General features: G+C 37.3%; 1 protein-coding gene and 1 long non-coding RNA gene across 8 annotated transcripts in view; both read right to left on the bottom strand.

Moving 5' to 3' along the window:
• SMYD3 (SET and MYND domain containing 3) overlaps positions 1–27,763 on the bottom strand; it is a 796,483-nt gene that overhangs the window by 540,246 nt on the left and 228,474 nt on the right. The gene's annotated exons all lie outside the window — the stretch shown is intronic.
• Positions 1–27,763, bottom strand: part of LOC140635516 (uncharacterized) — a 98,029-nt gene that overhangs the window by 67,390 nt on the left and 2,876 nt on the right. The gene's annotated exons all lie outside the window — the stretch shown is intronic.

Below are 27,763 nucleotides of genomic sequence, written 5' to 3'. Positions count from 1 at the left end.
ACAATATTAGAAGATACACATTTCCATCACAGAAAGTTCTATTCGATAGCACTGCTCTCGAAGCCAAACTAGAGGTTTAAGGTACTTGGGGATATACATTATTCCTGAAATATCTCGTGGTCTGTAAAACTTTACACTATAAGGAATTATAAGCCAGAACATTCAAAAACTATACAATATTGTAACCAGAGCCCTAAAAACAAACAAACAAACAAACAAAAACTCATTAAAAAAAAAATAGAACCGTTTTAACCGTTTTAAAAAATAGGGTGTCTGGATGGCTCAGTCTGTTAAGTGTCTGCCTCTAGCTCAGGTCGTGATCCCAGGGTCCTGGGATCAAGTCCCCCATAGGTCTCTGCAGGGAGTCTGCTGCTCTCTCTGTCTCTGCCCCCTCCTCCTTCTAGTGAATAAATACAATCTTTAAAATTAAAAAAAAAGAAATAAAACAGTAAATACACAACAAAACTTTTAAAGTAAGGATGAAGGTAGCTTGAAAGAAGGCTATATAAGAAATGTTACAGAAATGCAGAGGCCACAAAGAACTGTGGCCAAACAAAGCAAAGGAGTAGAGCAAGTGAAGGGGCCTCAGGTTCATGACTGAGTCATGTTTGTAGGTTGCTGTATTTTGGGATCAGCTGCTATGCTTGGTGACAAAAACCATTCACAGGCCAAGAAAAATCTCCTGTAAACCAGAGAGACTGCCACATCAGGGTCATTTCCTTATTTATCAAGTGTGTCTGAATTAACTCTGTGACAGAGACATGAATAGTAACAGGAAAGGCTGCGTTTGTCACATGGCTGCTTTCTGGTGTCCTTGAATTACCTAGAAGGATCCTGGCCACAGCTCCAACCCCATCCTGCTCTGTCAAAAACTATCCCTCATTGTTCAAGGTGTTTCTCAATTGCCACCTCCTCTATTAAGACTTCCCTGGTCATCCCCACCTTGTCACCAAACTGTCAAGAATATACATTTATTCCTGAAGATACTTTTATTCACATTTTACATAAAATTTAATACAGATTATCAACCACTATTCTTGTTGTTGTTATGATGATTATTAGGGATGGCTTGAGAGAGCTGAGAGAAATGAGGAGAGGCTACTTTCCAAGAACCTAGCAACCACTACTAACAGGATTATAGTTCCAATTCTGCTACTTGCTTCAGGGCTGATCTTGGGCACACCATTCTCTTCTCTAGGACTCAAACAATCTCCTTTTTGAAAATATCTTTACTGAGTGTTATAGCTGCAAAAGTGATAAAAAGTCCCTGTAAATCTTTATATACATATAGAACTGGAAAAAGAAATGAGAGTAGCTATGCAGTCTCCTAGACTTTTTCTCACATGAATATATATAAACATAAATGTGTTTTAACTTAAATTATGCCATTCATTTCACTATTTTATTCACTTAAAGTCTTGATTTCAATACATATATAAATCTCTTCCATTCGTTTGTGTTTCATATTAATACGGAAAAACTCTATAAACAATCCCCTAGTGATGGAAGTGCCCTTTAAATTTGTTAAGCTTTTCTTTAAACTAAGAAAGTAATATATGCATGCAGGTTTTTGTTTTTGTTTTTAAGTATAAAATGAAAACTTTCCTTTCTCCAAATCCACTCTCTCTGAGAAAAAAAAAAAAGAAAACTCCTAAAATGTACCTTTTTATTCTTCTGATGGTTATTATTATACTTTTAAAGAAAAAAGAGAGATAGGCAGGGATCCCTGGGTGGCTCAGCGGTTTAGTGCCTGCCTTTGGCCCAGGGCGCGATCCTGGAGACCCAGGATCGAATCCCACGTCGGGCTCCTGGTGCATGGAGCCTGCTTCTCCCTCTGCCTGTGTCTCTGCCTCTCTCTCTGTGTGTGACTATCATAAATAAATAAAAATTTAAAAAAAAGAACAACAAAAAAGAGAGGCAAAGAAACATACTCTTAACTAGAGAACACTGCTGGTCATGAGAGGGGAAGTGGGTGGCGGACAGGGGAAACAGGTGATGGAGATTAAGGAGTGTACTTATGATGAGCATCAGGTGATTGCATGGAAGTGTTGAATCACTATATTGTACACCTGAAATTAATATGACACTGTATGTATGCTAGCTGGAATTAAAATAATGAAAATTAAATACAATATTAATCAATAAAAAATTATTTTTAAAAAAATAAAAAATAATACAGTCATCCTATATTCTAGATTTTTATTATGTTACTATTTTACATTGTCAGGGTTTATTTATAAACCATTAAACTCTTGGGTTGAGTGGGTGGCTCAGTCAGCTAAGTGTCCAAATCTTGATTTTAGCTCAGGTCATGATCTCAGGGTCAACAGATACAGCCCCAGGTCTAGCTTTGCCCAGGGTGTGGGCAAAAGCTTATGATTCTCCCTCTTCCCTTCCCACCCACTCACGTGTACCCTCTCTCTCTCTCTCTGGGGGAAAAAAAAATTCTAACTAGAACTCAGTCCTCTGTACTTTCTCAGTAGTTGATTTTAGGAGACCAAAAGCCAATACACAGCACTTACAAGATTATAATTACAAAAATATTATTAAACATGAACCCAAGTATTATGGATAGACTCACAGGGGAAGAAATGTAATCCTATGCCCCTGACTCTTCTATTTAAAGGAAAATGTCCCAGGAATCAAGGTCACATGGATTCCATTTTTTGTTGTTCCCTGGTTTTGCTTCACTTCACCTACATCTGTCTTTAGAAAAAAAAAAGAAAGAAAGAAATAAAGATTTTATTTATTTGGGAGAGAAGGAGAGAGTGATCGAGAGAGCACAAGCTGGGTGAGCAACAGAGGAAGAAGAAGCAGCAGCAGGCAGGGAGCCCAACAGGGCACAACAGGGGGCTCAATCCCAGGACCCCAAGACTAAGATCTGAGCTGAAGGCAGACACTTAATAACTAAGCCACCGAGGCATCCCCACCTACATCTCTTTCTTACATTTCAAGTTATATGTATTGTTGGATTCCTTTACCACGTTGTTGAAGTAACTCCCCCAGATATATTTCTTCATATAGAAGCCTGGATAACATGTAGCTTATATCTCTGCATATACATATATACATATATATGTATATACGTATATATATGATTTTATTCACTTATTTGTTTGAGGGCCGGAAGAAGCAGCGGGAGAGGTGACAAGCAGACTCCTCACTGAGCATAGAGCCCGAGCCGGGGCTCGATTCCACAATCCTAAGATCAAGACCTGAGAAGAAACCAAGAGTCAAACACTTAACCGGCTGAACCACCCAGGCACTCCTAGAATATATTTTTATTTTTACCTTCTTTTAAAAATTATTTTAATTTAAATTCAATTTGCCAACACATAGTATTGTCACCTTCTTAACTAACAAATAGCTTGGCTACATAGATTTTTGGCTCAAAAATTATTATTTTCCCTGAAAACTCTGCAACTATTGCTTCATTATCTCCTAGAATCCAACGAGGCTTATGAGAAATGTGATTTTAGTCCAGTTCTTGTACTTTTTTTAATTTCTTTTTTTTCCCACTCTGTAGAAGTATATAGATATACATACTTTTTACTCCCTGAAGCTCTCAGGGTAGGAATAACTGGGTATTGGATTTTTTTCATCTGACTCAACACATGGTGAATCCTTTCAATCTGAAGACTGGTGTGCTTCTTCAGCCCTGTGAAGAATTCTTCTATGATATGTCATTGATTATCTCCTCCCCTCTGTTCTATTATCTGCTTCTGGAAATCCTAATAGAGGGGAGTTGATCTTCTGAGACATTAACCTCTGTCTTTTTACTTCTCTACTTAGTCTGTTTATTCCTCCTCCCTATCCTGAGGAGTCATCTGTCCTTTCAACATCAGTCTTAGGCTATATTTATTCTACCGTTGTCCATACACCGCCTTTATTTTTGAGATCATACTGCACTTCTTAAGAAAAGGTCTAACTAAAAAAAAAAAAGAAGAAGAAGAAGAAGAAGAAGAAGAAGAAGAAGAAGAAAAAGAAAAGAAAAGAAAAAGAGAAGAAAAAAAGAAAAGGAAAGAAAAGAGAAAAGAAAAGAAAAAAGAAAAGAGAAAAGAAAAGAAAAAAAGAAAAGAAAAGAGAAAGAAAAGAAGAAAAGAAAGAAAAGGAAAGAAAAGAAAGAAAGAAAGAAAGAAAGGAAAGAAAGAAAGAAAGAAAGAAAAGAAAAGAAAAGAAAAAAAGAAAAGAAAAGAAAAGAAAAGAAAAGAAAAGAAAAGAAAAGAAAAGGTCTAACTATCGGAACAGTGCTTTGGTTTCCACTCTGAAAGGTTGGTATAGAAGAATTCTTAGTTTGTGGACAAAGAACACAGAGTTAAGTGAGAAAGAAAGAGTTTAGAGGGCTTTAAAAAAATTTTCCCTATTATTTGGAGTTAGAAAATGATTTTTTAACTAAATGTCAACCAATCTCCCAATCAAATGTGAAATATAAAATGAAATGTAACCAATATCAATAAAAACTTCATGCTCTATGCATGCATATTTTTGGGCAGTAAAATTTAAAACGTGTGTCCAGGCAAACATGGACTCAACTGACTACTGTGACAGATACTGCTTATTCCAGGGGTTTAGGAGAAGGATAATCACAGGAGGAAAACAAAACAAAACACACACACACACACACACACACACACAAAGAAGAGTCCCTACTAAATTAGTTTACATGTAAAAAACTTTATTTTATTGTCATCTCTAACTAGGAAACATTAACACAAAATACTACCTCTTTTTTTTTATTGGATTCTAAAATACACTATAGAAGGGGTTAGCTACAGTTCATGAAGCAGCTTCTAATCATTCACCTCCCACACCTGAAAGAGTCCAAAGACACTTATATGCAAATTCACTGCACTTTTCACTTTCTTCAATGACCCCATTTTAAAATGCATTTTGGGATTATCTCATCTACATATCAGAATTTTTCATTATGGAGTGCTGACTCACTTCATTAGAGAAAATGAAGCTTTCACTCGAGATTGTGAAAACAGTCCTGATTTTCTGGATCATTTTCTCCCATTCATTCTGGATAATGCCACCCTAAAATAGAACTCATGCAAAAGAGCAAACTGAAAGCATCAGCAGTGTACACCATAATCATTTATTTATATATTTTTAAACACCTTTTTAATGGAAAAAATAGCTTTAGAGCCCTCCATGATCTGCACCACAGCTAACTCAATTGGACAAAGGAAGATAGGACTCAATTGGACAAAGGAAATAGACCTTTGTGGGTCTATAATGCAGAGAGAAAACATACACTGTAAGAGCAGATCTTCTGCATATAAAACCAAAATTCCTTTGGCTTTGTTTTTGTTAGTACTAGAAAAAAAAACAGGAAGCAGTACTAATACTAGATTTTTCAGTGTTTTCTGTTGCCTACTATAAACATTTAAACATGCTTTCATTTATAGTTTAGTTACAAGTTTTCTGTACAGAAAAAAAAGTATTTCAGTTTGAAAATGAATGGGGTTTATATGGAGTCCATCTAAACATTATTCATGAAATATTCTGAACACATACAAAAATGGTATCTCAGTGATCTTCAAAATGCTGAGGTTTCAAGTTTCTATAATTCTGCTATCAGGCCAAGCAATGCATTCATTTCTGGGTAGAAGCCTGCCTTTCAGGCATCATTAATGTTTTAGATTTTCATAAATTCTACTATGGACAAACAGACCAAGAACCTGGACTCTGTAAAGTTCCTGGAGGAGTTAAACAGCTACTAAATTTTACTTTTCCTTTTAGTTTCATCTCCAGACAAAACTATCAAATGGGAAAAAAAAAAACTGGGAACAAAAATATTATGGAACATGCTGGAATATATTGTTTCTATCATATTAAGGAAAGGGCAGACACTCAACACTCTCAGGATTCGCCCTACCTCCAAAAGGGAGAGAGACATGAAACAGACATTTTGTAAGTAAGAAAATGTGACAATACTTCATCAAAATAATGAAGACTTTAAGCTAAGAAACTGAAACGTTAGATTTAAAGTAGAGAATGTTTGAAAAATGTGATTCTGAGTAAGTCTTTTTCTTTTTAAAAAAAATTTATTGTTAAGTAATCTCTACACCCACCATGGGGCTGGAACTCAGAACCCCAAAATCAAGAGTCCCATGCTCCACCTCCTGAGCCAGCCAGGCACCCCACGTTTTCTGAGTAAATCTTGGGACATTTCTGCATCACTGTTGGCTAAATTGATATTAACTGATTAACATTCATTCTGTACCAACAAACCTCTGGGGGCCTTTTTCTTCCACATCACAAAGGTAATTCATTCATGCTCATACTTTGCTTATGAATACTCCACACTGTATGAAAAGTAATGGTTACATTTTCTTCAATGTGTAAATTTAGTAAGAATGCAACCATGGAAACAAAGAAGGTTAAGGCTTCCATCAATTAATAACTTAGCCATGTTTTCCTCCCCAGGAAATTCATTTGATTTTGGCGATGGTGATAATGAAATTATTTTTTTAACTTATGCATTACTTTGTATTTCATTTTGTTATTTAATCATATTTGTACACCAGTTTATTCCCAAAAGTGTTTGAGAAACTGCACCAAAATCACAAATGATGGATTAAAAATATCCAGGGGGCGCCTGAGTGGCTCAGTCAGCTGAGGGGCAACTCTTGATTTCAGCTAAGGTCATAATCTTAGGGTCCTAGAACCCAGCTCCAAGGTGGGCTTTGCACTCAGAGGGGACTCTGAATGAGGACTCTTCCTCTCTTTCCCCTCTGTCCCTCTCTCCCCTCCAAATAAATAAATAAATAAATAAATAAATAAATAAATAAATAAATCTTTCTTAAAATGTTTTTTAAAAATAAATAATAATAAAAAATATCCAGGATAAGGAATATAGAATTTAACTAGGAAACCAAGACCAAAAGGATCCCCAAACTCAAAGACAGGACCTCAAGTTCAGCAAATACTTTCTTCTTTTCATAAACTGGGATATTGACTGCTACCAGACAATGTTTTCACTTCTTTTCTAGCTGGTACGAAAGTCAAGGCTAAGGTTTAAATTTAATTGCTATGGCTTCCTCCTTAGTCAAAAGAAGCTGCAATATAATTTTTCTTGTCCCTTCCCCTTTACTACCTGGCTTTTGTCTTTGTCCTTATGGTATGACCCCTGAGCTTACTGTACCTGACATTTTACTGTAAGTTGGAAATGAGGAATTTAAATAGAGCACTCCCATTTCCCAAGGTCACACAACGGCTGTGAGGTGCTACATCTCTGACACAGCAGCACAGCAGGAGATGCTCAGTATCTGACAGAGGGCACTGACACATGTGAAGAGATGCTAGGCAGGTGCCTTTACCCCTAACCACATCTCAAGATCCCTCCTTTACCTCCCTTTTCCTGAAAGAAGTAATGCAAAGTCACCAGGCTGCCATTACTTTTTGAATTTTCACAAGTATCACAATTTAAAGAATTTAAAGTTATCTGAGTGTTTTTTTGTTTTTTGCTTTTTTTTTTTTAACATTTGTATTTACTTATTTGTGAGAGAGAGGGACAGAGCACAGCCCTGGTGACTGATGCCTAACTCAAACTATACTAGATTCTCATTTTGGGTAAAAAGGTTTGAAAGAGAGACACTGAGAGGCAGGAAACTGGAGGAGCAGTCACACCTATGGTAGCATTCTGAAGAATGAGCAGATCCACAAGTTCTGGCTTGGCTACCAAGGGATTCCTTTGATCTTATAAAATATTCCAGGGCCCGGCTAACTAATGCCCCTTTCACTTAAGCTAGCCAGAGCTGGTTTCTACTACTTTCAACATAAAGTCTCTTAATAAAAGAAGAGAGAGGTCAAGTGGTAGGAACAGCTTGAGGCCTTGAATGCAGGATCAAGTTGAGTCATTACAGTCCAAAGGGCAGAAGTTAGCTCTGGTTTTATGAGTTTAATGCATCACATAGGCTTTCAGTTTTGCTATGCCTAGGGCATGTATCTTGACTACAGAGAAAAATAACTTGTATCTCTTTTAAACCAAACTTCAAGTGTGCCAGACTGGAGCAGTGAACTCTGGGATGATCCCAGTCACCGTCTGCAGTAAGACAGGTTATGTTCAAGCTTCCCTTACCTTTCCATTCATTGGTTGAAATATCTCCTAAGTTTAGTAAGATTCCTGATTTAAATGAATACTGGTGCCTCCTCCTGTATCATAATCACTTTCTTAATTGACTTTAGAGGTTAAGGATTTTTGCGAATGAGAATTTTCTCTAGCCAGATATATGTACATAATTTATATACCAAAGTCCTATCTACTGAATTCAGTACTGAGTCCATGCTGTTAAAAAAATAAATAAGTAAAATAAATAATGGCCATCTCTCTCACCGATTATATCTAGTTGTCACAAGATCTATAATTTGTAACAAAGGTTTACTCCAGGGAACTCGGTGGCCATGGAGCCTGGATGACCTGGATCACATGGGAACCAACCACAGATACGGTAGGGTTTTGTTTTTTCTTTGAAAGGTGGGGGGAGGGGCAATTCAAGAGATAATAAAGCCTGAGAGATCACCAAAAAATGAAATTAGAGTGAGAGGTGACAGCCAGGTTCCCTGCTTCACTTACCAATTTAGTATCCAAATGAGAAAAGAGTGAAAGGCACCACTTCACCCACAACAAGATAACTGGGTTTGATGAGCCTCTGGTCAAATGTAAGGCATCAGGCTGAACTGAAGAGCAATCTCTTTCACTCTGCAGGTAACAAATGGCTAAATAATTAGAGAATGAGAGGGTTCCTCTTAATAACCTAAGGGATTTGGGGCCTTTACCTTTTTAAGATCATGTCACCACCTGTGCCCAGTGTGAATTACAAACCAGTATAGCATCCTCATTCAAGGTGGAACATTAATATTGATGAGACGAATGACCCAAGAGAGAAAGAGGATATGAAATCAAAGGAATTTGTTTCCAAAGTGTTTACACACACACACACACACACACACACACAGAGACAACAGATCGGGGTGTGGTACTCATTTGAGATGGAGTTTGGCTGGGGACTAAAGTGGGTAAGTACGTACTTATATTTCTTTCTGATAAAATTACTTTCTTGATGTTGGCCCCCAGAGTGGTACCGGGCTCAGAAAGGTACCACCATTTGGACACCATCCAAAATGAACATGGCAAGAAGCTGGCAGTCACGAGCAAAGGGGAAAAAGCCAAAACCAAGACTCCAATTAGCTAGAAGGAATAGGCCTCAATGGAGGAAATTCATTGACTTTGTGAAAAGAAGCTGATTCCCTGATAACCATGGTATTTGGCTCAAAACTGTACATCTTCAGCTCACAAACCCTGGCCTATATAATAATCCTCTTTTCATCAAAAGAGAGAGAGAAAGAAAGAAAAAAGCACCAAAAAAACTTAACATCATGAAGATACTCAAATATAGTATAATGTACAAATAAAGGAAAATAAAAAATTTTAACTATATTGAATTTTTTGTTCAGTGGTATTCTTTATATTGGATAAAGCTTATTATTATAAACTGTAGTCATGGAAATCCACTTATTATATTGAACTAGTCACTGCTGTAATTCTTCAAGTCAGATTCTACACAGAATATAAGCATCCATTTTTCTACAGGACTGTCCAATTGAATCTATCTGAGCAACTGGGGTTCTTGTCATGGTGGAAAGGGCACTAATCCCAAGTAATAAGTCTTCCAAAGTAGAGCCATTATCTTAAGTAGGGAAGTTCAATCAATACTTTGCATTATTTCAGAACAAGTATACTTATCAAGATAGAACTGCTCATATTGCCAAATATGCATTTGTTAGGATCAAAGAAGTTCTGAAGCTTCCTATTCTACAATGAATTATATTAACTGCAAAAAGAATATCACATTAAAGCACTTTATAATGTGCATTAATTGTACATCTATGATTTTATCCAGTAGCCACAACAGCCATATGAAATTGCTATTTTTAGCATCCTCCTTTTACAGATGTGGAAACTGAGGCACAGGGAGATACTCAAATGACACTGCGTTTCTGCCAAGTTCAAACACAACTTGCCGGATTCCAACAATGACACCATCAAATATGATTACAATACCTTAAACAAGGGTGAAGACATCTAAATTCCAATTCTTCAGACAATTGAAACTTTTTTTAAAAGATTTATTTATTTTAGAGAGAGCCAGAGAGCACAAGCAGGAGGGGCAGAGGGAGAGAGAGGATCCCTAGCAGACTCCTTGCTGAGCCCAGAGCCCAACATGGAGCTCCTCCCAAGATCAAGACCTGAGCCAAAACCAAGAGTCGTTCACTCAAACGACTGTGCCACCCAGGAGCCCCCACAATTATAACGTGTTTAAGAAGAAAAGAACATTCAGTATATTTCTTGGTTATTACAGATGTCAAAATATCCAGATTACACATCCAACTACTAAATGGATTAACAAACCAAATGCTATTTGGTGAACAACTTTCTGCTTAGGCCTGAAGATTCCAGAGTTGTAACTCACATGGATCTGATCTGAATTTGGGCTATGACTCCGCTTGGCCACTTGTGTTGTGTGACTCTGCGCTGAACCACAGAGGACCCGCACTGAAAAATGAACAGTTCACCGTAACTGTTTGCCAGGTGCTGGACTGAAGTCCATAATGGCATCTAGAAATCCACGTGCAATTCAGCAGGAAATATTTGCAATCCCAGATTGCAAACTTCATGTGTTACAAGCACAACACTAAAATCTCAAGTTTCATTTCTTTTTTATTTCATTTCTCAAGAACATTTCATGATCTTTGTTTAAGAAAATGCTTCTTAAAAAAAAAACAGAAGCTATATGAACACAATCTTCTGGCTAAATGTTACCTATTTTCTTCCAAAACATAAATTGATGTAGTGCATTACAATGTTTGCTCTGATTCTTCTGGTAGTCTTTTCCTCCAACAGAATTCAGGTAGTAGCAGAATCTAGATAATTACTGCCTGGACTGGGTACCTATGATGTGTAGATGCTACCGCAGAAGTATACTATGTCTTCATGAGCAATGGAAACATACCATTTCCTGCTTTCACTGTCCCTCATCACCAAAATCCCTCCCACCAGGAAGATTCATTCTTGTGACAGAAAATCTGGGAATCAATTAAAATAGTTCATGGGGGGTGAGAGTATCTCCTTTGAAAATAGATTCTGAAGTAAAAGATTAACAGATTGAGCAACTGATAAGGTGTTTGTGGGTAAATCATTTCATGGAACTGAGAAACCACCACAAGAAAGCGAGCTGGGGCCAATAAGACAAGAACTGATGACTTGTCAGTTTCCCCAACTGTTGCTGAGCTTATTTCAAATCATGCCGTCTCACCAATGTAATTAATTAGCTGCAGGAAAAGTCTGATCACAAAACAGATGGTGGGCTCTGACGCACTGATTTTTGGATGATGAAAAGATTTCAAAAGATTTAAAATCTTCTTGTCACATCCAAAAATTGCTCTTCTTTCCAACATGAAACTTCTCTGAACACAGAGACAATAATTATAAAGTAAGTCATTTTGGCCAAATCAGTATACAGAAACAAATTTATCTAAGTCTAGAAATTCAATTCCTTTTAGGTCTAAGTGCACGCTTTCGCAACTTCACAAAGACTGGCTATCCTGCATGGTTCCCCTGATAAAGCTAAGCCAGACTCGTTTGTTCCAACATCAATTACTGACCGGCACAGAAATTCTTATTTTCCTAAATCAGAGCTGCTCCAGCGCTTCCCAATGCTCTTTTTCACCATCCGTGATCACTTTGCCATGGGGCTCTGAAACCCTGGACCATAAAGCCACATCTCCAAGAATGAGGAAACTATCCACCTGATTCATGGTGCTCCAAGAATGAGGAAACCATCCACCTGATTCATGGTGTGGTTCTGAGAATCAATTGAGATCATGAAACAGATGCAAAAATAAATAAATAAATAAATAAATAAATAAATAAATAAATAAATAAATAAATAAATAAATAAATAAATAAATAAATAAAACAGATGCGAAAATTGTGAAGGACAACAAAAATAGAGGTGTTAGTTACTCATTATTCCATACACAATGTAGAAAAGATACAAAATTAACACAAAATTTATTTCCAGGCTTCAATTCCTGAGGAAGATACCCATCATGGAGTTTATGTAGTCATTTAAATTTTTTTTAATTTCTGCAATGCACTGTGGAAAATATTTCAGAAAAAATAGGTCTTATAAAAATCTTAATTTCAAGGCATGTTTGAGAATCACTGTGCAGCATGATAAAGTTTTACCTAAAGCAACATCAAAACTATACTTCTCTTCCCCTTAAAAAAACAAAAAAGTGTGTGTGTTGTGTGCACGTGTATGTGTATGTATTTCCAAAACCAGCTTTTCTTATCAGATAATAAGATAATATCACATTAAGTCTACTGCCCTTACTTTTCATTATAATATCTGCTTTGGCAACTGTTTCTTAGATACCATGTTCTATGAACTCTCAGGTTATTTCTCTCTCAGATAAGGGATCTTGTCCTTTTTATAATAAACTATGTGTCTTTTCTGCTGACAGCAGTTCCCCCAGGTACTCGTATCTGCTCCATGTTAGCTTGCTTTCAAGCCGAGCCACCTCTGGCATGATGCATTCTGGACAGTTTAATGATTTTAAGTGCTTACAGGATAAATTCAAAATGTATTCCTTTCCTTCATTTTCCCACCAACCCTGCTCCCCTCTTTCACTTTCGATACATACCTGCAAAACTGTCTCAAAAACCTTATGAAATCTAAAATGGAAAACTGGACTTTTCTATATCCTTATGTCCCTCCTATGGATCCCCCAGTCTAATACACTCTCTACAACTTTGGTGGTCCTGTCTAATCTACCCTCACTCTGGGTCTACTGTCACGCCTTTGAAATCTCATTTTCATAGTCCAATACCCACATTTCAACTCTTTCTTGACAAATTTGACTGTCACAATACATCTACTTAAAGAAATCAACTAAGCTCAAAACACTATTTTTAGTGACTGCAAAACTAGAGTACACAAAGCAGGTATTTTTTCACAGAAGCTAGGTATAAAGACAGATAACATTCAAATTTCATAAGAGATTATTTTAAAAAATAAATCTCCACCAGACTAAACACATAAGTTTACAGAAAACCAGTAAGACATCATTACATTAAATGCATCTGGAATATTCCGAAACAGAACACTGATAACATCCGAAATAGTCAATCAGCTTTTAACACTACAAAATGGTAGCAAAGTCATGTGTGTCTTGAGTTGGAAATTAAATTACAATTTAAGTTCCTTTTCTTAAAGATTTTTATCCATTTATCTTAACAGAGAGAAAGAAAGAGCACAGCAAGGGGAGTGGCAGGCAGAGGGAGAGGGAGAAGCAGGCTCCCCACTAAAGGAGGGAGCCTGATGCAGAACTCCATCCAGGACCCGGGGATCATGACCTGAGCCAAAGGCAGATGCTTCATCAACTGAAGCATGCCCTGAAGATCCTTTTCTTAAAGCTGTTTTCATGCACTTAGAATTCTACTGAACAAAACAATAAATGAATAAAGTTGGTAGACACTTTTAAAAATGATTATAACACTTTGGATTGTAAATATGACTCCCCTAAATCAAACTTCTAAAAGGCAGCCATCTGACAACAAAAGCAAAGGCAGCAAAAGCAAAAATGAACAAGTGGAACTACATAAAACCAAAAAGCTTCTACACAGCAAAGGAAAGCATCAATAAAATGAAAAGGCAACCTACTCAATGGGAGAAAATACCTGCAAATCATAGAACTGATAAGTAATTAATATCCAAAATATATAAAAAACGCATGTAACTCAATAGCATGTGCACACACAGACACACACACACGAAGGGCAGAGATCTGAACAGACATTTTCCAAAGAAGATATACAGATGGTCAACAGATACAGGGAAAGGTACTCAACCTCAACATCACTAATCATTAGAAAAATGCAAATCAAAATCACAATGAGCTATCACTTCACACCTGTGAGTGTAACAGAATGGATATTATCAAAAAGACAAGAAATAACAAGCTTTGATGAGGATGTGGAGAAAAGGAAACACTTGTGCACTGCTGGTGGGAATGTAAATTGATGTGGCCGCAAAGGAAAACAATACAATGATTTCTCAAAAATTAAAAAGAAAACTACTATAGGATCCAAGAATTCCCCTTCTGGCTATATATTCGAAGAAAACAAAACACTAATTTTAAAGGATATCTGCACCCCTATGTTCACTGCAGCATTATTAACAATAGCCAAGATATGGATACAACATAAATGTCCATCAATGGATGAATGGATACAGAAAATCTGATACACAAACACACTGTGGAATATTACTCAGTCATAAAATAGAAAATCTTTCCATTTGCACCAACCTGGATGGTCCTTGAGGGCATTATGCTAAGTGAAATAAGTCAGAGAAAGAAAGACAAATGCTGTATGATCTCACTTTTTTGTGAAATCCAAAACAAAACAAACAAACAAACAAAAAACCCAAGCTCATAGATACAAAGAATAGATTGGTGGTTGCCAAAGGGAGAAGTAGGAGGGAGAAGCAAAATGGGTGACACAGATCAAAAGGTACAAACTTCAGTACTAAAATAAATAAGTCCTGGTGATATAATATATGGCATAAAATGTATAGCATAACAGATTATAGTTAATAATAGTGTATTGCATACTTGAAAGTTGCTAACAGAATGGATCTCAAAAGTTCTCATCACAGGAAAAAAAAATTTCTGACTATAGTCCCAGATGTTAACTAATTTACACTGTGGTGGTCATTTCACAATACATACAAATATTGAATTTTATGTTGTACACCTAAAACTAATACAATGTTATATATCAATTATACCTCAATAAAAAAGCAGCCACATTTCAAATGATAATAGCTTTATGAGACCAATAAACTAATATGAAATCCTAAAAGCCAACTATCTTAAGCTCTTCTAGAAATTAAATATACCCTACATATAGATATTATAAGTTTGTTTCAGAAGTGGTTTCTTAAAAGAAAAATCAGTTGGTAAAACCAAAACAGATTTGAGTGACTGGTAATCTATTTGAGTTGGAGGCAACAATTGTGTTGGCCGCATTTGGGTTTTGGGAGTGGGATGTGGGACCTTCATTTTTTCTGATAATGAAAAATAACCAAGCTGACTGCAAATGGTAGTATCTTTCCTGAGATATTTTATAGGTAAGCTGTATATATAAAATACCTTCAACAAAATGTTATCATTTTGTGTTTGGGGCTCATCTCAAGTGCAACAAGCTCCAGCTGGGATCCCTAAGGAGGTCCCTTAAACAGTGCTATTTCAGTTGATTCTGAATGGCTCATCCTTCTGTTCCCAATTCTCTACCCTACTGAAGAACTGATCAAACACGTGATCTATATTAATAACAAAATATAACACTTCTGTGGTGTTTGCTAAGTACCAGGTACAATTCCACAGGAAATACTGCTATGCCTACTTTTTCAGATTTAAAAAAAAAAAAACAAAAAAACCTGAAGCACAGAGATATTAGTAACTTTCCAGGGTGACACAGTTAGTGGTATGAACAAATCATACACCCACCTACACTGATCCTAAAATACAATGAAATAGATTTATTCTCTGTTAAAGATTCCTGTTTACTTCTGCTCCAAGTAGCACACATTCTATTCACTTTAGATTCATTCCCTTTACTTAAAGCAGCCTTCTTTTCAGACATGTATAGCAAGATTTTACTTCAGATATTAAACTCATCACTGGGTACAAAGCACCTGGTTTTCATGAGGCCTGCCTTGGTTACTGTACAGAATGTAGCATATATGAGGTAGAGGCATCTTTTCATAAACATTTCTTTAATAAAAGAAACAAAGAGAAATTTCCCAAAAGTTACAGAATTTGTAGATTTCAGTTACAGATTATGTCTGAAATAGGCATATTCATATATGACTTATAAATCATTTAAGTACACACCAGCAGAACAAAGCCTATTAATCTATAGTAAATAAACACACACAGTTCTATTACAATACATAGAAGTCATCAAGCAGAGAATATTTTTTTCATTAAACACTGAATCACTGTGACCTGCCAACAGCTTGAAATAAATTAATGTTTAATATTTAATACCATGTGATGGCAATACTAAACCAAATGTGTGTTTTAAATTTTATGTTATTTGACATTTCAATTTTAACTGAAAAGTATTGCTAAAGGGTTGAAAATATGTGCCAGAAAGTAGCAGTTTAAGTTTAATAAATATCTGGCTTTTTAATGTCACCATATGATCATACAATTTTACCTTTAATGGTGATTCGATTCCAACTTCAGAAAAGGGGGTTGGGCATTAAAGATAGGATCATCGTCAAAGACATTCAAAAAACATATTAGAGGGCAGCCCCGGTGGCACAGTGGTTTAGCGCCGCCTGCAGCCCAGGGCGTGATCTGGAGACCCTGGATCGAGTCCCACCTCAGGCTCTCTGCATGGAGCCTGCTTCTCCCTCTGCCTGTGTCTCTGCCTCTCTCTCTCTCTCTCTCTCTCTCTCTGCATCTCTATGAATAAATAAATAAAATCTTAAAAAAAAAAGGCTACCTGCTTTAAAAAAAATATATTAGAAAGGCCAATGTGACCTATGGGATTTAAGCAATTATATAAGAAATGATTGAGAGATCAAAATTTTTAAATAAATTCTGAAAAGGGACAAAGCACAGAACACATTATTAAGATAGGAATTGACCTTAGTAAGTAAAAACACAACTTTGCATCTAGTACAATTCACACTAGCAATTTTTCACGAAAACAGTGATAGGGACCAAAACAAATCAGTTCACTGTTTTCTGGAAGGAAAAACACATCATTTTCTCTTCCTATTGAGAGAGAGGGAAAAAAGCACTTTAAAATGAGTGGCATCCATAAAGACGAGCACAAACAGCAGCCTATGTCACATGAACATCATATCCCTTTGCTATCACTCAGATTCATGTCTGTCAATTTTCAATTAGGAAAGAAAAATGCAATAAATCTATTTATAGGAACCACATTGTTTGCAGAACTGAGTGAAAAATTAGCTGTTGAAATTTCAATACCTATACATCTCCTTCTGTATTCAAAGTTTTATCCGGTAATATAATTCTGCTGCGTCTGCTCATTTCCCATGTTCTCATGCTATTACAGAGGGCATCTAAATGTAAAACGACTTGATGGTATTAAGCAATAGTGTGTGAACTCCTAGAACAAAAGGAGAAGAATGAGATAGGAGTGCAGAACCTGGGGAGTGGCTGGGTGTGTTTGTTTGTATATGTGTATTTTCTTCTTACAGTCCAAAAACCCTTTGGATGATCACTGAAGCTCAGACAGTATTTGAAAGCAAATATAGGAATATGACAAGTGAAGTCCAACCTCAACAGCACAGAAGAATCACCAGTCCTAACCTTTAACACTCCTTGAGAACAGGGATAATGTGTTATTTATTTAACACTATTTGACTAACAATGATTATCTAATATGTGCCAGGCACAGTCCTGGACATATTCTCATATTTTAACTCATTTAATCTTGACAACATACCTCTGATGTGGATTTTACTACCCTTTATGTCAGATGAAGAAACAAACTTGGAGGCATTGACCAATTTGACCAGTTGAAATAGGCCACAGTGCTCGCTTCGGCAGCACATATACTGAAATAGGCCACAATTTCAACTTTATTCTTCCTTTCAGTTAATAAATATTTCCTTAGAACTTTCTGTATGTGCCAGGCCCTGTGCTCAGCACAGTGTCCACCTTCCATGTCTATTTCTTTTTACTGCACACACAGCCAGTCCCTGACTCCAGGACACTTCCAAGTCCACAGCAAGATCTCTGTGAAGAAGGTCCATTGAACTGTTTGCTTAACTAAGTAAGTTACTTTTCTCCACAAAATGAACATTTAAATAGCTATTTGGCCCCTATTATATTATCTTAAAACATCTTGTGATTCAACACTAAAACATATATTTTTTTAAATTATTTTTTAAAAGGTAAATTATTTCACTGATTACGGGCATCCAGGAAACCCATATCAGGTGGCAAATACCTACACCTCAAACTCATACAATTATAGAGACAAAGTACAGAACGGTATGCGCATCATGCATATTTCACTCAACCTAGTGTGTAAATAAACTACCACACAAAATCTAATTATTTCAGGAGTGTGTGATTGGAATACCCATTCGACTGCAAACATCATGTGAGTATGGACTTCTAATGATTTTTCACAGACTCAAGGCATAATGCAGAGTATATGCCAAAAATGGAAAATAAGAAAGCTATGTAATATAAAGATTAATGCATGGAGGGGCACCTGGGTGGCTCAGTAGGCTGGACATCCTACTCTTGATTTCAAGCTCAGGTGATGTTGTCAGGGTGCTGGGATTGACCCCAGCCTCAGGGAGCCTCACCTGAGCAGGGAGCCTGTTTCTACTTCTTCCTCTGCCCCTCCCTCTCTGCTTGTATGTAGGAATTTTCTCTTTCTCTGCCTCAAAAAAAATCTTAAAAAAAAAAAAAAAAGATCAATGCATGGATTACTTTATGGTCAGACACAGAAGAGTTTAAATGCCACCTCTACCATTTCTAACCTGCCTTGTCTTGAGGAAGTTACTTTACTTTTTGAACTTCTCTTCCTATGTTGTAAAGTGCATATAGAATTACAATCTCTTCTAGTACCCACTTCAGAGATCATTGTGAGGATGACATGGCATATGTAAAATATTTAGTACATGCCCAGCTCACTACTAGGGCTTATTAAATATCGACTTTATGTTGGAGGAAGAAGTAGGGAAGGGGTACAGTCTTGGTGCCTACGGGGTACAGCAGGTAAGACACTGGTCACCCTCCTATTCTCTAACCTTTAAAGCTTCTCAGTATGCAGCAAAATGCCTGCTCCTGAATGCAGATCTCCATAATGTGCGATTCCAGAAAAATCACCTTATTTGTTTATCTTAACAACATCCTGCTTAACACACACACACACACACACACACACACACACACACACACACACTTTTCCTATTACCATTCACACTAACTGCTGATGATATAATAGTAAAAGTGGGAAAATTGCTAAGTTCCTTCTATATGATTCTATACTCCCTCAACAAATTATGCCTTTTCCTTTTAAAAAGAAAATATCAATTTCTTCCAAAGGCATGAGCAAATCCAAAATGTAGTGATAAATCTGAGTATTTAAAAAAAAACGTTTCAGAACAAGTCAAGAAACAGACTCTCAACTCTAGAGAACAAACTGATGGGCACCAGAGGGGAAGGGGTCAGGGAATGGGCAAAACAGGTGATGGGGATTACGGAATGAACACATCCTTCAAAGATGATAGGTCTTGGGATTTTGCATGTCAGCAAGCCTCAATATAAACACGATAACAATGAAAAGCCAGCAAGTAAGCAGGAGGAAGAAACATGGTGGCCTTTAATGACCGTCACATATCTTAATAAATGAGTTATTGTCCAGCTGAGATAAGCCTTCTCCCACAGGGACATCTCGATGAACCAAAGGATCAACAGAAAATACTCCCACAGTGCTTACTTTTTAAGTAGGATTATGTGAAAGTACCTGAGAATTACTTCCATTTGGGAGAAATACTCCCAAAGGTATTGGGTTTGAGACCCTTCTGTCCTACATTAGCCAGTCTCACCAATGTTAACTCTCAAGGTCCACACATGGGCTATTTATAAAAAAGCACATGCAACTGACTACCTCCTTAAAATTTTGAGCTAGTTTCTCAAGACACCTCAAGCTGTTTCAAGTCCTTCTGTGTGCTGAACATCTCATTTCCACAGGGGATCATACAAGCCCCTTTTACCAGCTGTTCCATCTACAATGGGCATCTGATCAACTTTTTGCTCACCATATAGCAAAGCTATGATCCCTAAAAAACTCAGCTTTCTTTTTTTTTAAGGGCAGGGGAAGACCTCTACCAGGAATGCCATACCTTTCCCTTTCAACCTATCTTCTCTTCTCCATCAGGCAATGTCATGTTCATCCTGCAAGGACCAGTGCAAATGCCATTTCCAAACCATCTTAACAGAATTAACACTTCCGTCTGCTGCATCCCCAAACTATCTTGTTCACACTACTCCTGGAGAACTAATCTTTATAGTAAGTCTTTGTATGCCGATAATAAAGTCCATGAAGACAGGAAATATCACTTATTCATCTGTGTCCAAAAAAGGACCTGAAACAGGGTATTATTCAATAAATTCTTGTTAAATAATTTTACTGTGACTCAAAACCTTTACAAACAATTTTATTTCATGTAAGGAGAATATTATATTAGTCTCTGAAAAAGTAATGAGAAAAATAAAATATCCTTTTAAGTGAAAATTCAAACTAGAGTAAAATCCCAAGTAAACAATATAAATTGCAGAAAATAATATTTTCCTTTTCTCATTCATTTTCTATGGTTTCTTAATTCTCTTCCATTAAATGACTCTAGGGGCAATTTTATTTATGAATAGTAATATTCAATTTTATGAATCTCACAAATGTCTTGCCCCAAAGTTACAGAAATATGTATTTAGCACTAAATAATACACAACTCACTTTGCAACCTTTTATCAGAATATTTGCCTGCCTTTTAAAGACAGAATAAGACAATATTAAAATAAATTTGCATAGCCTAAATCCAAACCAGGCTAGAGATTACTGAGTATATACTTGGCCAAAGGGAGAAGGAGGATCACAATTATAAATATACCTAGATAATTTAACAAAGCTAATAATCATGTATTAACATATGAACTGAAGCTGATGAACTGAAATTTTATCAGTTGATAAAGCAGCTGCAAATACATATTCAGGACCCACATCTGAAAGTAGAAAAAATTATGTTTTGTTATTTGATTATTTCCAGTCCGTGGGCAAATCCCTAAAGCATGAATAATGTTTTGGGGAAATATTCTCGTATTTTCATTGTGCACACTTCTCAAATGCCAGCAAACTGCTCCTGGTCTACAGAAAGAGCTCTTAACCAAAGAACTCGCTGTTGACATGAGAAAGTCTCCTCTCTGGTCTGTGGAAATCTCCCTCACTGTCTAAGAATGAGCTCCAGGGGTGCCCAGATGGCTCAGCTGGTTGAGCATCTGGCTCTTGTTTCTGCTCAGGTCTTGGTCTTGGGATCATGAGATGAAGCCCAGTGTTGCGCCCTGAGCTCACTACAGAGTCCGCTTGGGACTGTCTCTTGCTTTCCCTCTGCCCTACTCCCTTCTCCATGATCTCTTTCTCTCTCTCTCCAAAATGAGTAAAAATCTTAAAAAAAAAAAAAAAAAAAACAGCTCCAATGTCACAGGCTTCTAAGCCATCTCAAATTCTCCTCACGATCCAACCAGAAGCTATGCCCATATATCTTCAAACCATTTTTTTTTTTCTGTATCTCTTACAAGGACTGAGATACTCTTCCTGGACTGTAAACCCAAGGCAGAGACTGTACCTCACACAGCTGAGCACAGAGTTGCAGGCACAAGAATACTAAGTGAACTGAAAGTAGGCTTTTAGGAAGTTCTCTTCTGGCTCCTCAGTTCAACAGACTATATCCTCGGCCCAAGCCCAAGGTCCCTCTTCCTTGTCCTGTCGGCCCCTAAAGGAGCAAGATCCTTTGTCTTTGGTTAACAAGAGGACAGGCCTCACATACTCACCATTCCCAGGGGTAAGGTGATATAAAATAACACACACTTGGATTGCTCTCCAGATACCTTGGAGTTTTTAAGTTTCTCTTTCTCTGTCATTTCTCCCATATTTAATAAAATAGCAATTATCAACTGAGAATCATATCAATAAAATGGTCCAAATTTTAATCATCACCGCTGGTGAGATAACTTGGTTAATTTGGAGTAGCTGAAGAATAAAAATGCACGAATTCTCTTTACTACATTAGAATCAATAAAGAACAACTATGTTGAGCAGCTCTGGTTGCTCAGTGGTTTAGCACCGCCTTCAGTCCAGGGCATGATCCTGGAGACCCGGGATTGAGTCCCACGTTGGGCTCCCTGCATGAAGCCTGCTTCTCCCTCTGCCTGTGTCTCTGCCTGCCTCTCTCTCTCTCTCTCTCTCACAAATAAATAAATAAAATCTTAAAAAAAGAAGAATAACTATATTGTCTGTACCTAATTAATAAAACCTTCCCTTTGTCTATGCTGCTACATCCCACTGTGTACCAATCTGAAGCACACCCTGAAGGCCCAGGGGTAAATCCTAGCTCTCTCCAGAAGCCTCCTAGTTCCCTCTGTTTGCTGTTTGATGGATATCACCCTTTCCAGATCTTCCTCTCTACTTACTAGGTATACTTAATGTGACAGTAGCACCTATTAACAACTCAATAAATAGTAAATTGAATGACTTCTCTGTTATCATTATAAGACTTTAATCCTTTTAATATTGTGATGTTAATGTTATATTGAAGAGTACACAAACAAATGGAAGTATATATTCCATGCTCATGGACTGGGAGAATTAATTACCCAAAACAATCTATACATTCAGTGCAATGCCTATCAAAATCCCAAAATCGTTTTTCACAAAACTAGAATAAATGATACTAAAATGTGTATGGAATCACAAAAGACTCTGAACACTCAAAGCAATCCTGAGAAAGAAGTACAAAGTGGAGGTATCATAATCCCAGATTTCAAGACATACTACAGACCTGTAGTAATCAAAACCATATGGTACTCACACAAAAACAGAAGAGAGGCCAGAAATAAGCCCATCATTATAAGGTCAATTAGTCTATGACAAAGGAGGCAAGAATATACAATGAGAATAGATAGTCTTTTTAATACAATAGTCTTTTTAATAAATGGTGCTGGGAACTGGACAGCTACATGTGAGAGAATGAAACTGGACCACTTTCTAACACTGTACACAAAACAAACTCAAAATGGATTAAAAACCTAAATGTGAGACCTGAAACCATAAAAATCCTAGAAGAGAGCACAGGGAGTAATTTCTCTGACATCAGCCATTGCAACATTTTTCTGGATATGTCTCCTAAGGCAAGAGAAACAAAAGCAAAAATAAACTATTAGGCCTAATTTAGTTATTTTTAAACAAAAAATAAACAGACACATTTGGAGAATGGGGGACTCAGCATCCAGTAACATTTGAAGCAACAGCCCCAGGATGAAACCCTGGGTTGAATGTCAATGTGCTCACATTAGTGGGTTGTTTTTGTTTTGTTTTGTTTTGTTTTGTTTTGTTTTGTTTTTGAGAGCAAGGAACTATAGTCCTCTGTTCCTTCCAGAAAAAGAAAAGGAAGAAAAGAAAAGAAAAGAAAAGAAAAGAAAAGAAAAGAAAAGAAAGGAAAGGAAAGGAAAGGAAAGGAAAGGAAAGGAAAGGAAAGGAAAGGAAAGGAAAGGAAAAAAGAAAAGAAAAGAAAAGAAAAGAAAAGAAAAGAAAAGAAAAGAAAAGAAAAGAAAAGAAAAGAAAAGAGGCATTATAAGAAGCTCAGATAGGTGTGAAACTTAGAATAATAAAACCAAAGGAAGAACGTATCAGAGGTAAAATTTAGATAATATGGAAGTAAATTAACTATTAGAATCACCAAAACTGTAAGATACAATAAATATATGTTGTTTTAAGCCAGTAAGTTTGTGGGCATTTGTCACTCAAAATAGACAGTTAAGGGGTCCCTGGGTGGCGCAGCGGTTTGGCACCTGCCTTTGGCCCAGGGCGTGATCCTGGAGACCCGGGATCGAATCCCACGTCGGGCTCCCGGTGCATGGAGCCTGCTTCTCTCTCTGCCTGTGTCTCTGCCTCTCTCTCTCTCTCTCTCTCTCTCTCTCTCTCTCTCTGTGGGTGACTATCATAAATAAATAAAATTTTTTAAAAAAATAGACAGTTAATACAGACAGAGGAGATAATTAAATGGTTAAAAAGAAAGAACCTTAATGCACCAAACAAAGCAGGCTTTCTCATCACACAAGTGCTAGGCAGAGCTGCCTGTCTGTTGTCCAGACATATAACTACCTCTTAGGTGAGTAAGTAATGCTGCCCTGTGCCCTTCCATAAGAGTCTAGCATCTCCAAGCCTTGAAGTGCTAACACACATGGATCACTAGACTTCACGATCATCCCAAGAACACTGCAAGGAGTAGGATTTACCTACTGTCCTTTCAAGCCAGTGCCCTATCCCCTTCCGAAGAGCCACACACTCTCTTGGCCCTAGCCCTGGTGGACATGGCTCATGACAATCCCAAAAAGCCACTTAAAGTCCAGGTGGAAGCCTGCTGTAACCAGTCATTTTGTGCATGGAGTTCTGTTTTACAACTAAAGACATATAATGTGAGACAAAGGCAGGTCCTCCAGGGCTCCAATACATTTAGCATGAAACTCAAATATGTCGAATAATGAACAGGCAAGCATACAAGATGGAGGGAAAAAGACAGTGTGGGTGACATGGATAAAGAACAATGTAGGATGTCGGAAGTACTTTGCCAGCAACAGCCCTGCCCATGATGCATCACACAGCCTGCCATCAAACGAGTGACTTATAACCAGTAGAGTGTCTTCCAGGCCAAACAGTCCATCATTCTCCAGTCTCAACATAAGAATCTATAGTCCAGTAGTTACAGTAAGTTACAAGGAGCCACTACTGGGCTGGTGGGGGTGGGGGGAATATTAAACCCAAGCATCTAAAAAACTATTCCATCTGCTAAGAGCACTTATTCTCAATACCTAAGATCAGCCTGCAGGACTCTGAGTTTTAACACACCTTGTGTTCTCAGCATTTGGGAACCTCATTTTATAAATGCCAACCCCATACATCTAGGTTGCAAAGAAAAGTCCATCGTAGTCCTCGAAGATAACCTGCTGCCATTCTATACATATTCCTTTGTTATTTTATTTAAAATGTAGTGCCCAGGAATAATCATTTCATGTCCTATTTCTTATTATAAACGTAACTCTGAAATACTGACATTTCATATGCAAGCTATGACTAGTGCTAGTTTATAGCTAGCCAGCAAAAAAGGGGGGAGTCACAGATTAAAGTACTATGTTATAAAAAGCTCACCAAGTAACTAAGATCAAATAAATACACATCATATTTCCAGGCATCTTCTAGAGAGTATCAATACAAAACAGTTGGCGAGGAAAATAAGTTTGGCTGAAAGTCCTATGCTGCCCTGTTAGAGGACAGCTAAACTACCTGCTTTTCATAATCTATCTCATTAGTAGTCTTTATCATCCAACAAAAATGGTTGAAGATTGTTACCTAAATTTTTGGCAATTCTTTGCTATAGCTCGAAATAAAAAAGATGACATTTGGACTATATTTTTGTTTATATTTTCATTCCACTTTACACAGAAGGAACACATACTGTGCTTGCAATTTAAGCTGGTATTAAACTGACCCCTGCTGGTCTCCTCTTCTGTTTCTGCACTTATCACATAGTGCAACACCTAATCACATCCTATAGTTGAACCTGCATTTGATCAGTCCTTGTTGTCAAACACATGGCCTAGGAAAAAGACAATCAGTCCCACCATTGCAAGTGGAAGGATGCCTCTCTTCCTCAGAGCTTTGGCTATTATACTTGCAAAGATCTAGCAATTAAATTCACACTAATATCCCACAGAGGTGTTTTCTAGAGCCTATCTATCTATTCTACACATGAATTCAATCAACACACGTTTACAGGTTTTAAGAGAGAGAAGTGCACAAGAGTGGTGGAGCCAGGGTGGGGACACAGGGAGACAGAGAGAATTCCAAGCAGCCTCCCCACCACCATGGACCCCTACTCGGGGCTCGATCCTATAAACCTGAGATCATGACCTGAGCCAAAATCAAAAGTTGGATGCTCAACCAACTGAGCCACCTTCACTTACAGGTTTCAGAAAGACCACAGAGAAGAAAAGATACTTAGAATGAAATCACCTGCCCTCTAGGAATTCACAGACACTTAGGAGTCCTTGAAGAGATACATTTCAGAATTAAACTCTACCTCACAATTGGGTACCAGAAAGGTAAGAAGGAATCAGAGCTACCGTGAAGATGGTGGCATATCCTGCCTCCTGGGTTCACTTGAGATTCTTTACTAAACCGGCAGGGAAATTCGATCTCTTTCATTTTTATGAATCCACTATACTTCATGGATAATAATGGCTGCCATTTGCTGATGACCTATGGCTTGGTGCTTTCCAGACATTATACATTTATAACCCCAGTTGTAACTCTATGAGATGGGTATTTTTATGTTTAGTTCATGGATGAAGAAAGCTCTATTCTAATATTGATCGTAATACACTACAATGTTTTTCTTTTAAACAGACATTTCCCTTCTATAAGAGAGTGTTTTAAGAACATGGGATTATATCATTGCCCTCTTTGTATCCTGAGAAGCTAGCACATACCCAATACTTGGCACATAAAGGGTACTCAAAATGTGTCAGCAGAATATATGAATGGATATATCACCACGTGAATGTGCCTTCTAACTGCATACTATGTGCATGACCGGTGTGTGCTTAAGCACTGAAAAAGTAGTGGAGGGAAATAAAAAGAAAGAAGTTTTGATTCCTGAACACAGACATTCAGGAAAAAAGAAGCCTCTAGATATGAGTAAATAGAATGCTATGGAAACAAAGCTTAACACTAGTCAGTTAAAAGGCAAATAGGAAAAGAACTCCTACATCAGAGGATGACACACACAGGTGCTGGATGCTACCAGAACCTGAAACCAATTAAGAGAAATGAAGAAAAGAAAGAAGAAAATCATGAAAATAAATAAAGTATAGAAATTTTTTTTAATTTATATTTTATTTATCTCTTTAAGAGATAGGGGAGGGGCAGAGGGAGAGAATCCTAAGCAGACTCTGCATTGAGTGCAGAGCCCACCGGGGGTCTTGATTTCACGACCCTGAGATCACGACCTGAGCCGAAACCAAGTCGGATGCTTAAATGACTGAGCCACCCAGATGCCCCACCCAACCATATTTTTTATGTTTCCCAAAGAGCTAATCCATTTTTCTTTTTCTCACTTCCCCTTATTTTTTAATATTTCTTTTCATGCATTCCAGACAGATGAAGATAAATGAAGTACAGTGGTTAAACTTCTCTGTTTGGTTACAAATTATCTTTTGTATCAACATTATTGTTATGTAAGCACTTTTAATAGTGCTTCCAGCAGATGAGACTTCTGCTTCAACATATGTTATGGGGGAAAATGGTGAAAATGTATTCGTGACTAAAATAACTAAACAGTCCACAAAAACTGCCTAGAAAATATTGTAAATGGTTCTGGTTTGTGTGATTCTGAAGTCAGGTAAAACTGAAGCTCCAACCTCTCTCTCCAGACAAGAATGAAATACCCCAGAGTCTTTGGACTGTCAATACTTTCTATGTCCTCCCACCCTCCAGCAAACCATAGCTCCAATTCATTCCTTAAGAGAGACTGGAACTTAACCTCTTCCTACACCTTTCCTGACACAGGAGCGCATGACAGGGAAAATCGGATTCTTCTGCTCAACAATGGTCTCCTTAAAAATCTCAAGTTTACTGAGGAAACATGTAGCCCCATAGAAAATAAAACAGTGGTCAGGCTTCTGGGCTCTGGGTTCAGACTGCAGCAGTAATCTTGGCCAAGGCACCTACCTTTCTAAATCAAATATAATAAGATGACTTGGATTGTAAAACCAAGCTATTTTTTTTTTTTAACCAAGCTATTATAAGCAAATGGCTCAACCTACTATCTGGAACATCTGTGTGCAATGAACATTA

The sequence above is a fragment of the Canis lupus genome, chromosome 6 (assembly GCF_048164855.1).
Source record: "Canis lupus baileyi chromosome 6, mCanLup2.hap1, whole genome shotgun sequence".
Classification (NCBI taxonomy): Eukaryota; Metazoa; Chordata; class Mammalia; order Carnivora; family Canidae; genus Canis; species Canis lupus.
This window is presented reverse-complemented; position numbering and strand designations above follow the sequence as displayed.